The sequence below is a fragment of the Peromyscus maniculatus genome, chromosome 18 (genome assembly GCF_049852395.1).
Source record: "Peromyscus maniculatus bairdii isolate BWxNUB_F1_BW_parent chromosome 18, HU_Pman_BW_mat_3.1, whole genome shotgun sequence".
Classification (NCBI taxonomy): Eukaryota; Metazoa; Chordata; class Mammalia; order Rodentia; family Cricetidae; genus Peromyscus; species Peromyscus maniculatus.
This window is the reverse complement of record NC_134869.1, coordinates 18,396,032-18,412,569: the sequence shown is the minus strand read 5'-3', so window position 1 is coordinate 18,412,569 and position 16,538 is coordinate 18,396,032. Positions and strand designations below refer to the sequence as shown.

Sequence of the window (16,538 nt, the reverse complement as noted above, 5' to 3'; positions counted from 1 at the left end):
AGTGTAGCAAGAACGTAAAATGAAGAACACGCTACGAAGAACGATAGAGAGAGAGCTGTCGGCGAAATGCTTACGTAAGCATAAGGACCTGAGTGCAGGTTTCCAGAACCAGGCAAAAAAGCCGCGCCTGGTGCCACCTGCCTGCATCCCAGTGCTGGAGAGGTACAGACAGCATCCCTGGCGCTCAGCTCACTGCCTAGCCAGTCTCCCTGAACACGGAACTCTCCAGGTTCAATGACAGACTCTTTGGGGGGAAAAAAAATTAAAGAAAAAAGGTGGAGATCAATAGCACACGCCCGCCACACCAACCTCTGTCCTTGGTACATGCATCAGAGTCACACGTACATATACATAGAACACACACCAAAAAACAAACCAACCAACCTTGTCTTTTTCATTTAGTTTCTCTTTCTTTCCTTCTTTTTTTTTTTGAGACAGAATCTCACTATGTAACTCAGAATGGCTTTAAAATTGCTTGCAATCCTCTTGCCTCACTCACCCCAGCACTGGGATTACAGGTATGTGCCAAGATGACCAGCCAAATGGTTCTTATTATTAACCTTTACGGGGGAAAATTCCTTTTCATCTTAATGGACCACATCTGTTAACAATACTAACTTACAGTTTTCTATCCTAAAGATCAATTTTCAATATGAAAAATATCATATTTCTATTTTTAGTGGATCGCTGAATAAAAAATATGCAAAATTTATACCTTGCTTATAAGATATATCAAGATCAAAAACCAATAGATGGGGTTTGTGTAGGGTGTGTGTGTGTAGGTGTGTGTTAAAGTTTTTACCAATACCAGTCAAAGGATCCCTTTGATGGTATCATGGATTGGCTCCCAAACATTCCCAGAAGTCCAAGCATTAAAAGCTCAGTTCCCAAAGCAGCAGTGTTCAGACAGTGAGCCCTTCGGATGGTGACTAGATCATGAAAGCGCTGATCTCATGAACAGATTAATCTATTTATGAATTAATAACCTAGCGAGCTGCTGGGAGGCAGTGGAAACTTCAGGAGGAAGGTCTAGGTAAGGAAGTAGGTTCTGGAAGACATGACCATGAGGGATATAATCTATCTCGCTCCTCCTTCTGTCGTCTTCTTCTTCTTCTTCTTTTTTTTTTTCTTTTTTTTTTTTTCGTTTTTCAAGACAGGGTTTCTCCGTGTAGTTTTTGGTACCTGTCCTGGATCTCGCTCTGTAGACCAGGCTGGCCTCGAACTCACAGAGATCCACCTGCCTCTGCCTCCCGAGTGCTGGGATTAAAGGTGTGCACCACCACCCGGCCCTTCTGTCTTCTTTCTGCTCCCAGACGCCAGGAGGTTATCTGCTCTGCTCCACCACACACATGCTCCTCACTGTGCTGTTCTGCCTGACCACAGGCCCATGCGCTACGGAGCCAAATAACCATGGACTGAGGCCCCTGACCCAGGAGTCCACGTAACTGTCTCCTCTTAGAAGGTGATTTTTCTCCCATATTCTGTCACAGCACTGTAACACTGGCCAACACAGATGGCATACGCTCAAATAATGAAAGCATTATTATGGTGGTATTTTATTTGTACTGAAATGTGATTTTAATTTTATGTTAATAAATAAAGTTGCCCTGGGGTCAGAGGTATTAGAGCCATAGCAAGAGCATGGTGGTTAGAAGAGCTAGGTAGATTTCTGTGTGTTCAGGGATACAGCCAGCATTGGAAACATATGCCTTTAAGACCTAGAGGGCGGTACTTACAGGCAGTGACGAGGCAGTCATGTGTTTGGGTTTACAACCAATGAGAAGGCAGAACAGAAAGACTATTTAAAGACAGACAAACAGGAAGTAGCTCTCTTTCCGGGAAGCTAGGAGCACTGCAGGAGGTATGATTTTAGCTCTGTGTTCTGACCTCTCGCCTTTCTCTTTTACATTGGTTCTGTGTTTCTTATTTTAATAAGACGGTTGGTTACATCTACACATTATCATTTAAATGATTCAAATTCAATCATTTTAATACATGTAAAATCAAAGTAAAGGAACAGACATTTTGAAAAGAAAGTGAGTGTATGTCAAGTGTAATTCAGGGGGAGGTTCTTTTGTGTTGCTTTTTTTCAGCATTCATAATTCCTTCTGTGTGTGAAAACATGGATAAATTCATGATTGGAAATAAATCTACAAACTAGCCATGGCAGTTCACACTAGCGTGGGCTACACAGCAGAACTGTCTCAAACATCCAAAACAGAAAGCAGGGTGGGGGGGATGGTGGAATAGATCTCCAGACACTGAAAGTGCTTTTCTCTGACTTACGCCTGCTCACAGGGCTGTCCGTGAGCTGTTGTTAGCATCCCCCACCACCCAGTAGACACACTGTGACTACAGCCTTTCTGAATGCTTAAACTTGAATCCCGGGTCGCTGTAGTAGTCGGACGCTGAAGAAAATGACTTAACCTAAGACCTTTGCTTCCTTATTAAGAAAAAAAAAAAAGTTTACCTAATAGAATAGGTTTCCTGTGAGGATTTAACAAAACAATAGTGTCTACCAGAACACAACAGCGAATGATAATCTCTTTCTCATAGTTTACATTACATACTGAATGTTTAAGTGGCTTCAAATGCACGTTTTGACTCTCCCCTACCGGCGGAGGTGGGTTTGGGGGCTCTAATTAGATTTAAGCAGGGTCCAGAGGGTGGGCCTTATAACAGTAGTTGAACCTCTTTCTCCCATGTTTCTTTTCCTCCCTCCTTTTCTCACACCCCCCCCCCTGCTTCTCTCATCCTTCCTCTCCACCTGCAGGCATCAACCAAGAGGCCAGAAAACCACAACCACACAGTTGAGTGAGGCGTCTAGAAACAAAGAGAAGAGCCTCACCAGAATCTGACCAACGGAGCACTCTGACTTCAAACTTCTGGACTGCAGAAGAGAGAGAAAATACTGTTTTAAAAAGCCACCCGATGGGTGATATTTTGTTATGGAAGATGAAACAGACTAAAATAAGGTCTATCAAAAAATATTTTTAGAAAGCAAGATCATTTTCACTAAATCTAAATTAGCTCCCCCAAACCTATCTCCAAACCATTTAACTGGTAGGTTAAGGGTCTCAACACATGAATTGGGGGGCCATGCAATCATTCAGTACACAAGATGATCTATGAGAAAAAAAAATAAATATTAATTGTGCCCTCTGCTAGGCAAGCTATGCTGATACGCTGTGGATCTGTAAATCTACCTCGTGAAAACAAGTGTTTATGATGGTCTGTTACTGTGGACCATAAAACATTAGATTCACTGGTAGATGTTTATTGATTTTCCAAGGTGGCCTAGGGAGAGCAAAACACGGCAGAAAGGGAAAGTTATGCACAAGACATTTCTTCAGGCCCTTGACTATTCCTTTTTCCGGGTCAATATCTTGCAGACATCAAAAGTAAACACACACACACCACTAAACACGAATTAATTATACTGAGCAAAATTACAACAAATCCACTAAGGACAAGAAGGGCCCTGGAAGGCCAGTCTAATCAGTCCTTTCTCTAGTTCAAAGAAACTGGCCACCTGACAGGTTAAACTCGATGGCAAGCTGCGGGATGGGTCTTCTAGTATTTACAAGTGCCATGGAAAGCACATTTTAAATACCATTATATCAGCACTGAAAACGAAAAATACCATAATCATCTTATAAAATATACTTCAAATGAGCACTGAAAAGTTTTGAGCAAAACTACTCACTTCCAATTCAAAAGAATCCAAAATTGCTGTTCCTGTACATGCACAAAAGGAGAGATCGTTTCTAAAACACAATAGAGACTATCTGTGTGAGTAGGGTTTAAGATATACTGGCCCTTTCCCACCAACACAGAAGCATATTTATTCAGTAGTTATCCACCCTGGAAGTAGAAAACCCATGTAGAAGACTGTCAGAACACAGAGCTGTAACTGTACAAAGACTGAAGAACAACAATAAAGATTCAGAATGTAACAACTTTTAAATAGCCAAGACTACGAGACAATAATAAAGGGAAAGGGCAAAAACTACAAAGACTGAAGAACAACAATAAAGATTCAGAATGTAACAACTTTTAAATAGCCAAGACTACGAGACAATAATAAAGGGAAAGGGCAAAAACTATTGTGTTCAGATAGCTCTTGACTATCAGGAGACGTCATCGCCTCCCCTTTTGAGCATCTTCCTCTGCGGCCACGGCACTGTTCGCACGGTTCACGGTAAGGTACCTCGCTGCTTTGGTTCACAGCCCTAGTTCAGCGGTGCAGGAAAAGGAAACTGGAAAGCTGAAAGCGGGCGGAAGTCAAGCCTTCCCGGAGCAAAGCGATGATCTTATACACCACACCTGCAAGCAGCATCCTAAGACAGTATCTGAAAACTCAATGTAGCAAAACATACACTAAGATCCCTGCAGTCAACACAGCTAAGCTATGATACAGGACAAAAAGATTTTCCGTTTTCTAGTTTTTGCAGAACCAGGTGACTTATAAGCCATTAGCACCATCAAAGCTCATAAACATATCTAGTTAATTCCTCCAATTCCATCTTTCCTTACTATGTCCTTCTGATAACCAACTTGTATAGGGCAGGTTATATACTATGTTACATAGTTAACATCAAGTTACTTTCTTAGGCCCAAATCCCAGTAGGGGGATAAACTATTTTACAAAACTCCATTTTAGTAATAGGAAAATTATGATATTAACAAGACTTTAATTCGGCATTTTCCCAGGCTGCAAAAGTAATGTGAAAATTTTAAAAAGTGGAGGCAAAAAACCAACAACAACCCACAATCCAGAAACACTTACTAGGTTTTTGATATATTTCCTTGTAGCAACATAATTTTTTAATTATCTAAGTAGGTATTAAGTGTGCAGGAAAAAATGTACATTTTTTTTGACAAATTATATATATATTTGGTTTTTTCGAGACAGGGTTTCTTTGTGTAGCTTTGCGCCTTTCCTGGAACTCACTTGGTAGACCAGGCTGGCCTCAAACTCACAGAGATCCGCCTGGCTCTGCCTCCCCAGTGCTGGGATTAAAGGCATTCGCCACCACCGCCCAGCTTGATAAGTATATTAAGCATCAATTAATAATGTGACCTGTTAATTTCACAAAGGTTTCTAAAACATTTTGGTGGCGGGGGTGGGAATAGGAAGTTGAAAAATGCAGACTAATCCCTAGCTGAAATACCTAAAATTTTAATGTCAATACTTTAAAGACAGCAAATTGTAAGATACGATGATTCTTATGGTAACAGTAACATTTTTGCACCTACACTAAACAGGTTTATTTTTACTTTCTTCTCATTCATAGTTTCAGCGAGGTTTTCATTTTCTCTGTAAAAATAGTTAAAGCTCCCATTTGCATAGGAACTTTAAAATACGTATTATGACTGCTATTATTATTATTATTTGCATGATGTGTGGGGGACGTCCGAGGGCAACTTCGTGGAGTTAGTTCTCTCTTTCGATCTTTGCCTGTGTGCCAGGGACTGAATCCAGGCCCTGGGGCAGGCGCCCTCACCCACTGACCCATCTTGCCAGCCCTTGCATTAAAATTTTAAAGCAGCTTAAATTCAAAGGCTCAGCAGCGTTTCTTTGAAGCCCAGCATTCAAACAGTTAATACTTCTGGCCTATGAGATGGTTTGCCAGATAAAAGAACAACACTCTTCACATTCCTATATCCACTCTCAAAACATAAAAAAAAAAAGACAAGTCCTCAGTCATATTGTCTTCTTTTGTTTGAACCCACTGATAAATGCAGATGTTAGAACGACAAAAAATAAGATGACTTCATTAACAAGGCGACACTACATTTAGTCTATAAGCCAACTCCTTAGGTTCATAAAAATAAATAAATAAAACCAATTACATTATCGCTAGCAATTTTTTCTCATAAAATTTAGTTTACATGTATTTCTAGATTCAAAGGTTTAGGTCCGATGCCACTGATCAGAGGTCTCATTCATTTTCATCTGCTCTGGGGTTAACAAAGTGAATCTCAACACAGTCACTCAGATTTATTACAACGATATTCTTGCACAAATGTCGTTTTAAAGAAAGCCAACAAAGGTTCAGGAAAAAGAAAACAGTGAAGTTGGGAGGCAAGAATTGTCTGCCTTTCAGTCAAGCATTTCCTGTCAAGTGACAGACAGGTCTGCTACCAGGAATACACTCTGCTGGCCAAAGCAGCAGCGGCCAAGACTCAAAACAAATTTTGCCACTTGTCTCTTGAAAACGAATTTGGCCGGGGAGGCGATAACACGGGACCAGGGACGGTAATGTGGCCCCTCCGGAGGGCCTCTCCATAAGGGAGAGGCACCGCGGATTCCAGCTCAACGCTTTTGCCATGTTTGAAGAAGAAGAAGAAAAGCTAATTGTTAATGGCCATGTGACACAGAAAAGATCCCAGAAAGGAAAGGGTGTGTGTGTGGGGGGGGGGGAGGGAGAAAGAGTAGAGTTCAAGGCAGTTCAGGGTCAGAACGAGTCAGGCATCCTGTCATTAGCAAAGGCTCTCCTTCCTAGCTGAAGGCAAAATACCGCTTACCCCAGGAGGAGTGGGTGAAAAGTGGGGGGAGATGGGAAACCACCCGGGAAGAAGAAGAAAAAGAAGGCGCGATGTGGCAGTGCGCGGGGGAGGGGGGTTACGTGGGAGACAAAAACCTGGGCTCCCCACCACCACCACCACTACCACCCAGCCGAGATGGGGAGCAGAAGCAACGGGACATAAAACACACGGAGCAAAAGCGACTGCAGCCCGAGACAACGGTGGAACAACACCCCCCCCCGCGCGCCCCCCGACGCACACACACACCCCGGCCCCCTCCTCCATCCCGGGTCCTCCGGGTTTCCCACAGTCCCTCTCCGCCTCCGGTTGGAGCGACACTCAGGGGTGTGACCCGCCCCGCCGCCGCCGCCGGAGGGCTGCCCGGGGGAGCTTTGTGTCGGCCCGCTCCCCGCCCCCCCGCGCCCCCCATCCCCACGCGAGGGCTCCTCCTCCCCCGCGGAGCTGGCTTGCCCACCGGCGCGCAGCCTCCGCGTCTCCAAGGAGCCCGCAGCGCCGCCGCGTCCTCGCCCACTCCCGCCTCCCCGCGCCTCCTCCACCCGGGGGCCCCCCGGGGACCTTTGTGTCTTAAGCTGGGGGGTGGGGGGGGACTTTCCGCCTCTCCCCTCGCTCCGCGGCGGGGGCCACCGGCCGCCCAGGCAGAGTCCCGAGCGGCAGCGACCTCCGGCGGCGACGGGATCGCCCCCCTACCCTACCCTACCCCACCGCACCGCACCCTCCGCCTCCCCCAGCTCGCCACTCCCGCAGCCCACGCCGCGGCGCGCGGACTCGCGATCGGCACCGTCCCCGCCCGCCCGAGCCGCCCGCCCGAGCCGCCGGCTTGACAGGCGTCGCGATCCCCGGCCGATCCCCCACCCCACCCCACCCCACCCCCGGCCGCCAACTCACCAGCAAGTGCGGGGGGACCCGGACTCCGGGGCAGGCGCGCAGGGCGAGCGGATGCAGGTCCGGTGGCGGCGGCCGCGCAGAGGAGGCGCCTCCGGCTCAGGCCTCTCCGCCTTCCACCACCACCACCCCCCCTCCTCCCTGCGCGCCCTCCGCCTCCTCCTCGCGCCTTCCGCTCCGCGAGGGCCGCCGGCCGCCTCACGCGTGGCCGAGCCCCCCGCTCAACATGGCTCCCCGGGCCGCCGGGAGCCGCACGGACGGCTCAGTCCCAACCGGGTCTCCCCCGAGCCGGGGCGGCTGGATCGCGGGGGTGCGGAGGGGGAGGACGACGACGACGCTCGGGAGAGACCCGCAGCCGCCGCTCTCGTTCGTCTGCGTGCGCGTCGCTTTTCTCTCGCTCGCTCGCTCCTCGCTCGCTCTCTCGGCCGCTGCGGCTTGACGCCTCCGCCTGTTCCCCGGAGCGAGCGAGAGAGGAGGGAAGAAAAAAAAGACTTTTATTGAAACGATCCAACCAGCGGCGGCGGAGCAGAGCGACCGGCTGCGGGAGCTTCCCCAACCCCCGCCTGCACGGCTCGCCTGGGGCAGCGCGACCCCTGCCGGCGGCGGCGGCGGCGGCGGCGGCGGGGCGGGGCCTGGCTAGGGGCGGGGCTTTGGGTTCGGGGCGTGGTCTGGGCGGGGCGAGGGGGTATTCCCAGGAAACTCGCGCCCCAAGCCCGGCTGCAAAACCCAACCCGAGGGCTGGCGACCCTCGGCAGTTGCCAAAACGCGGCGCTGTGCCTGTCCACTGCGATTGGCGAGGAAACGATCACCGCACACCAGCGCCTCGTGACGACAAACCCCTGGCTTGAAGTATTCCAGTCGCCACTGTCCACGGGCCGCCTGCCACATCCCGAGTACAGTAGGCTGTCTCGAGAGTTGGATGTCCAAGGACCCACACAGAAGCATCCCGGCTGATCGCTGCTGCTTTTCATCTGTTCTGTGGCTGGCTGTGTGTGGTACTGGGGCAGTACTCATCCTCGCACGGAGCTTTTAGTTGAAGCCACGGTGTTTTGGATTGTTATTGCACTGTGGGCACTGTGCTGGGTGGTCAGAAGCCCTAGAATCTAGCTGGGATGACAGATTATCAGCGGTTACGGTAAAAACGTTGTGAGAGGGCCAGGGTTATGCTATAAGACCCAGAAAGGGCTCTTGTTGCCTCCGTGAGTTAGATTTTGTTTCTTGGAGGAGACGGCCGAAGAGGTTGGCCCAGTTTCTGTAAACGCTGTGGCTTTCTTCTCTGGCAGTTCAGGAACAGTTGAGGGAGTGTGTAGACAACGAAAGTGATCCTGGCCCACTTCTTCCAGCACATAGAGATAGAAGCATAAAGCAAAAACTAACTTAAATCCCCGGGGGGAGATAATGAGAGAGTTGAAAGAAGGTAACGGGGCCCGGATGTGGACATCCTAAGCAAGAAAAAGTTAACCATATAAAAGGCCTGGAGGGTGAGTGTTGAGTTTTTTTGTTTTGTTTTGTTTTTCCGTTTTCAACACCAGGAAGTACACAATACATTTTAAGTAAAATTTCAAATCATTTTTTTTTCTAAGGGCTTCTGAATAGTGTTTTGTTTTACTGGGCAAACACTTTCCTCTTGAAAATGCTTCTTGCCACTTTCTTTCTATTATATATTACTTTATTGAGCAAAGTTGAATGTTTTTTCTACAACTTCCAAGGTACATACATGTCAATCCAATTTCTCCTGTGTCTCTAAAATTACCAGGAACCATAAGTTATAAGTTAGCAATAATTATGCTCTACAAATACTTTAACACTTGTTAATCCTGTGAGAGTGCGAATATCTAAGATGCCTCTCTTTAAAAATGAGTATGCACTTTTTTTTTTTTTTTGGTCTGGAGCTGAGGACCGCCGAACCCAGGGCCTTGCGCCAAGCGCTCTACTACTGAGCTAAATCCCCAACCCCTCGAGTGTGCACTTTAAAACTGTTGATGATGGTCTGATCTTTACATGGGTCCAACTCAAGCGATTTTATAATATGGTAAGAGCTAGCATCATTTCCAGAGTTCTTTGTAAGTTAGAGGGAAAAAAATATCTTTGTACATGACCTACTTTTATGCTGAACATTTTCACATGCTTGCCTTATTTTAAAAGCAATTGCACGCTTTTTTTGTCCTCTTAGTAAATATTTAAAATAGTCAAAAGGGAGTCTACATAATTGCACCCTGAATTTCAGCATCTATAATTCCTCCTTCACATCATTGGGCTGGAATTAGCTCATTACAAACAACAGATTATTCAGCCTCAGCCAAAATTGCCACAGAATAATAATAATAATAATAATAATAATAATAATAATAATAATCTTCTATACCATAACACCATAGTAGAAATTTGATCCCTAGAATCTAGATGGCTCTTTGGTTGACCTATTTGTTCTTTCATTTAAAGAAGAATTTGCTAACTGCACACTTCGGGCCAGGCACTCAGCTAGACCTTAAGGTTGCAGAGGTGAAGAAACAGCTTTGCTCTTGTCTCCGGCCAGTGGGAATAAAACTGTCGATCTGCCATATGCACGCAGATCACTTAGGAGCCAGTAGGTTGATGTGTAAACTATGGTACTGAAACTGAGGGAGGAGGGATGCTTCTGGTGTCTAAGATGAGGGGGAATTATTTTTTTAACCTTATAAAATAACTTCTATTTGTTTTTCAGTTTGGGTTTTTTTGTTTGTTTATTTGTTTGTTTTGGGTTTTGGTTTGGTTTGGTTTTTGAGACCTCTATTATGTAGCTCCAGCTGTCCTAGAACTCACTCTGTAGACCAGGCTGGCCTCGAACTCACAGAGATCCGCCTGCCTCTGCCTCCCGAGTGCTGGGATTAAAGGTGTGCGCCACCGCCCGCATGCCCAGTGTGATAAAATAAGCTTTAACTTAGAATATTTTTCAACTTTGAATATTTTCCAAACTGCAGTTAAATATGTTATGTGGTTTAAAAAACTCCCTGGTACTTAGTGAAGGGGAGGGGTGTGGGAAGAATTCCAAGTTCAAATCCACTTGGAAAATGCCACATTCTTCTCTTCCTTCTGGAAAGTCACATTTATATACCGGAAGCTGGGAGAGGTTCTGAGATTAAAAATAATTTTCTTTCCATTGAGACTAACCTATGCCAAGCTGTTTTGACCACAGAAAAACAATATCCTGGGGGCATGCATGTAACCACTAGGGAGAGAATCAAGTCACTGAGCTTGGAATAAAATGAGGCAGAAATGAAATTGTTCTTTAGTTACTGACAAAATGCTTTGGAAACTCCTGGCTTCCAGGATGGCTCCCTGCAAGGCTACATTGAGATGAAGGAATGTAACCGTAAGTTTCTCCGGTCCCACCTGGCCCTGCAGTCCCATGGCTGCTTATAAAATAATCACTCAGAGGCTTCTATTAATTACAAACTGTATGGCCAATGGCTTCAGCTTCTTGCTAGCTAGCTCTTTCATCTTAACCCATTCCTATTAATCTATATGTGGCCACGTGGCCATGGCATTATTAGTCTGCTGGCATCTTATTACTCCTTGAGTGGCAGCACACATCTATCTGGACTCCACCCTTCTCTCTATATCTCTGCTTGGATTCCCTGCCTGGCTGTAAGCTTTCTTGCCATAGGCCAAAACAGCTTTATTTAGTATCCAATGGGAGCCATACATATTCACAGCATACAGAAAGACATCCCACAGTTTTCTGTCTAATCAAAAAGGAAGATTTTAATTTTAACACAGTAAAATTACATATAACAAAACAGTTATCAAGCAAGAATTACAATATCGAGTCTACTTGTATTTGACAAAATTAAAGAAAATATTCCATGATCTATCCTATTTTTGTGAGTCTAAAGTTTTATATCATTTATCTTTTACCATGACTAAAGAAAACTATAATTATAACTATCTAGTCTTCAACTCCATCAAAGACATGAGATGGAACATAATAATACCTGAGAAAACGGAAAATGCAAGCAAGCAATTTCTGAAATTCTTGCAAAAATAGAGATAGCCGGCAGTCTGGACAGTCTGGATACTAAATAAAGTTTCTCAGCACCATTGGGGTATCCAATTTGGCTACAGGCCTAGAATATCTGACAGACCATTTTCAGAAGCAGGAATTTTGGAAGGCCATCTTATCCTGTCATGGCAAGGTTCAGTAGTCACTTTTCCTTGTGTTCTGCTCGTCCAGAAAGGACATCATTAGTACTCTCAGCAGTTGAGGCAAGGGCAGTTCTTTGCCCAGCAGGCCATTTTGTGCCAAGAAGAAGACAAAATTCCAAACAGAAATGTCTAGAAGCCCAACATTCTCTCAGGATCATATCAGTGTTGCCAGAAGCAATCGTGTCTCACGTCAACAGAATTCTAAGTTATCAAAGCATTTAAATGCCATATTCTCCAGGTCTATGAAACACATCTGACATGTGTTTCTATAAATCTGGACAACCTAACTAACATAACTATAGAAATGACAAGCATGGGTGACTATAATTCTGTAAGTCTTATCTATCTAAATAACCTAAGAACTAAGGTTTCACCTTAACAAGGTAAACAGTCTGTGAACAGATATGACCTTATAAGGACAATGACCTCAAAATTGTGACAATACATAAAATATCTTAAACAGATGTAGAAATGTATAGTACAATATGCAATATAACAAGAATATCCTTAATATGTATCAATAAACAAATATTCTAAACAGAGGTAGAACATACATACAATATGACAAATATAATTTCATATTTGTATCAATATACAAAATATTTCAAGCAGGAGTAGAAATATATGTACAATACAACAAATATAGTTTTGTTTTTGTATCAATATACAAATTATCTTAAATAGGAATATAAGAATAGTTTACATTTGTATCAAATATATAAGAATTCATATCAGCACAAATTACCCAAGGCTGATAGTTTGCTGAATCAGTTTACTAGTTGATACAATAATCTACTTTAACATACTATACCTATCCATTCCCCTTTTTCTTTTCTAAAGGAGAATACTGATTCTAAAAAAAAAATTTTTTTTTTGTTTTTGTTTTTTGAGACAGGGTTTCTCTGTGTAGTTTTGGTACCTATCCTGGATCTCACTCTGTATACCAGGCTGGCCTCGAACTCCTGAGTGCTGGAATTAAAGGCGAGCGCCACCACCGCCTGGCCTGAGTCTAAATTTTATTGTTCTACCTCCTACCCTATAACCATCCATCCATAACCCTGAGAAAAATGAAAACTTTGGGAGTGTTGTGGGATGTCTTTCTATATGCTGTGAATATGTGTGGCTCCCATTGGATACTAAATAAAGCTGTTTTGGCCTATGGCAAGAAAGCTTACAGCTAGGCAGGAAATCCAAGCAGAGGTACAGAGAGAAGAATGGTGGAGTCCAGAGAGATGTGTGCTGCCACTCAAGGAGTAATAAGATGCCAGCAGACTAATAATGCCATGGCCACGTGGCCACAGATAGATGAATAGGAATGGGTTAATTTAAGGTGAAAGAGCTAGCTAGCAAGAAGCTGAAGCCATTGGCCATACAGTTTGTAATTAATATAAGCCTCTGAGTGATTATTTTATAAGCAGCTGCAGGACCGTGGGGCCGAGCAGGACCAAGAAACTTAACGACTACGTCAGGGATTAAATAGGTTGTCCTACCTCCAACCCTTGTTCTTCTCTCACCTAGACTGGTATTCAATTTAGAAAACAAACAAACAAACAAACAAACAAACAAACAAACAAAAAACAGAGATGGGCTCTTAATCAAATAAAATGTATTTAAAGTTTATGGCATGAAGCAGAGGCAGAAAGACCAGAAGGTCCGGGGCTACAGGAGACACTGTCAAGTTTAAACAATAAAATAAAAAGGCTTATCTATCTGAGGATCCGCTAAAAAAATGATGCCAGTTTTAGCGAACTCCCCCTTTTATTGGGTGTTTATGCTTTTGTATCTGAGTGTGCTTTGCCCCTGGAGAGGCCAGAGATCAATGAGAGGGGTCTCCCTCTATCATTCGCCACATTTTTCTTGGTTTGTTTTTCGAGACAAGGTTTCTCTACCTAACCCTAGCTGTCCCAGAACCTGTTCTGTAGACCAGGCTGGCCTCAAACTCAGAAATCTACCTGCCACGGTCTCCCAAGTGCTGGGATTCAAAGCCTGTGCCTCCACCTCATTTGGCTCTGTGATTGACTGGCTAACCAGCAACCCTCTGAGAGCCTCGGCCACCACCACCCCAGCACTGGGATTATAGGTCCCAGTTTCAAGGTGTGGGGATCTGAACTCAGGTCCTCAGACTTTTTGGTGCAAGCACTTCATCTCTCTTTTAATAAATATGGTTGAAAAGTGAGAGCCGGAGGAGCATTGGTTTTCCCTGTTGGGTGCAGGAATGATGATGTTGCGATTGGCAATCTTCTGAGGAGAAAATAATCCATGAACATTGATGTTGGTCTTTTCATTTTTTTCCCCCAGAGCTGAGGACCGAACCCAGGGCCTTGCACTTGCTAGGCAAGCACTCTACCACTGAGCTAAGTCCCCAACCCAGTTTTTTTTTCCATTTTTTTAAATGAGGGAGACAAAACGAGGAGCAGCAGAGGCCTGTGGTTCGTCACCTCAGAAATTCAACTCCGAAGTTTGCTTTCCTCATAGTTGATCAGACTCCTTCGAAGCCCTCTCGTCTTCGACCATTCATCACGAGGTCGTATTTCCAGTAAACTCACTTCCATGCCCAAGCTCACAATGATCCGGGACCATTTCAAATTGATACCAAGTGTGAAGAGGAGGCTAGAGAAAATATTTGATATTTAGAGAGATTATAGGGGAGAAAAAAGATTTAAGGAGTAAGTGAAAAAGAGAAAGAGAAATAAACCTTATATGTATATTTTTTTCAGCAATGAAGCTACTAATGTTAGGAACGTTAAAATTTCACGTAAGAGAAAAGACTAAAAGACTCAGAGCTGAGCGGGTCAGGGGTCTAGCCTGATTGCAGCAATTAGGCTTTGCGGTTGATCACAGTGGATGGGGCGGCCATCTCTGCCACAATGACAAGTTGGTAGGTTGCTTAACTACAAGTTTCCCCACATGTGAACTTGGACTAATAATGCACCTGCCAGGTTATAAGAGCTAAACAAGATAATGTCGTACACCACACGAATTGTCTCTCATGTCACAAGAACAGTTATAGAAAGGAGATTTGGGTGTTTGCATAACTGGACAGGCCAAGGGTAGCTTGAGCTTCGGAGACAACTTAACCAACAGCTCACATATCGTCATCATCAGGGCCTGGCTTCTCTCCTCTTGATTCAGCCTTTGGCAGCCTGGGCTCATTCCTCACTTGGTCAACCAACCAATGGCTGCAATATCTGTCGCTCCTTACTTCTGGGTTCATTATGGCAGAGAAAAGGTGGTACCCGGTAGGATGATCAGTAAGCAGCTGGAATCAGCCAGCTGGAATCAATGGCTGTCAGTGTGGCCCCTAGAGTCAAGAAAGAATCCATGTTACCTGAACACAGGCATGCAGCTAACAGAGAGAGAGCTCCTCCCCACATAAGAAAAGAGTGGGGATCATGATAAGCAGGCAACGGGATACAGCATCCTCACTTATTAAAATGCAAACAACCAGGGATGAGCAGCCTATCCCATCAGCAAGTCCCAGGGAGTCAGCCTTAAAACATAAATTTGTCCTGCTTCACATCAACACCCCACCACCCCACCCTCCACTCCATTGTTCGTTTACTTATTATAGCACTAGGCATTAAACATTAGGCCTTATATATGCTAGGCAGGTTCTTTACCATTTCACCATATTTCCAGCCTCACCTATCAACCTTTATTTTTGAGACAGGGTCTCTCTAAGTTGCCTGGGCTGTCTTTGAACTTGTTATCCTCCTGTCTCAGCCTCCAGGGCAGTTGCGATTACAGGTCTGTGCCATCAAACTTCTTTCCAAGTTCACAGGCACTCTGGGGTCATAGGCTCATCGTCTCTGCAGTTGTTTGGGTAATCACTCCCCCCACCTCCTGGTTCACGGATCAGGGCTTTGGTTGTCAGCCTTTAATACTTTGAGGGAATGGTGAAACCTATAAGAGGTAGAACCTTCTGGAAGAAGCTTTGAAAGTGGAATTGGGATCCCAGTCTTGTCTTTCCTTCCTAGCCACCATGATGTGAACAGGCCTCCATGGCTTTGTGCTCCCACCATAATAGACTGTGCTGCCCCTGGCCCAAAGCAACAGGACAAAATGGCCACAGATTAAAATGTTAACTACCGTGAGGCAAATATAAGCCTTTCTTCCAAGTCGATAACCACGGGTATTTTATCACAGCAGTATAAAAGTGACTAACACAATTCTCAAAGGGAGGAGATTCCATTCAGAAAATTCCAAGAGTGACTCTGATACCCAACTTGAGTCATGTGTCCCTCTTTTAATCAGAAGAGTCCCATCATATGGGGTGGAATGGAGAAGATGTAGATAGACAAAGGAAGGGGAAAAATGCCATTAGAAGAAAAAAAAGTGCAGGTAGTCAGAGACCACAAGTGTCTACCATCCCTGAGTATATGCCAAGAGTATTATCAGAAACAGAAAACTGGAGAAAGTAATTTTGATAAAGAGAGCGGGGTGCATCACAAAAATAGACAAATGAAAGGATGTGTGGAAACAAGAACAAGAATTGACTCATCAGTACATGAAGCCACATGGACCCAGAAACACTTACACTGAGTGGAGATAGGCAGACTACGAGAGAGATAGTAGATAGATGTAGATAGACAATAGTAGGTAGATAGATAGATAGATAGATATTGATGATTGATAGGTAGATATAGATGATAGATGATAGAGATAGATAAATAGAGACATATTATTGATAGATATAGGTAGGTAGATGATTAATAGATAGATATAGATAGATGATAGATATAGATAGTAGATAGATGATAGATAGATGAAAGAGAACATTGTATATATGTATGTTCACGTGTGTGCAGGTGGCCAAATGTGCACATGTTTACATGTTTAGGCACATATGGAGGCCAAAGAGCAACCTTGGGCAGCCTTTCTTAGACTGTGTTTACCTTTTTTTTTTCCTTTTTTCCTTT

The 16,538-nt window shown here is 44.5% G+C and overlaps 1 protein-coding gene across 2 annotated transcripts in view; it reads right to left on the bottom strand.

Moving 5' to 3' along the window:
* Nucleotides 1-7,596, bottom strand: part of Cdk17 (cyclin dependent kinase 17) — an 85,217-nt gene extending 77,621 nt beyond the window's left edge. Inside the window, exon 1 of one of the 2 annotated variants that reach the window (XM_006988462.4) lies at nucleotides 7,438-7,596. The gene's annotated coding sequence lies outside the window, so the exon portion shown is untranslated. Of the gene's footprint in view, nucleotides 1-2,848; nucleotides 2,886-7,437 lie in introns of those variants that run through there. The other variant, XM_076554627.1, reaches the window with a different exon arrangement.
* Nucleotides 7,597-16,538: the final 8,942 nt, after the last annotated feature.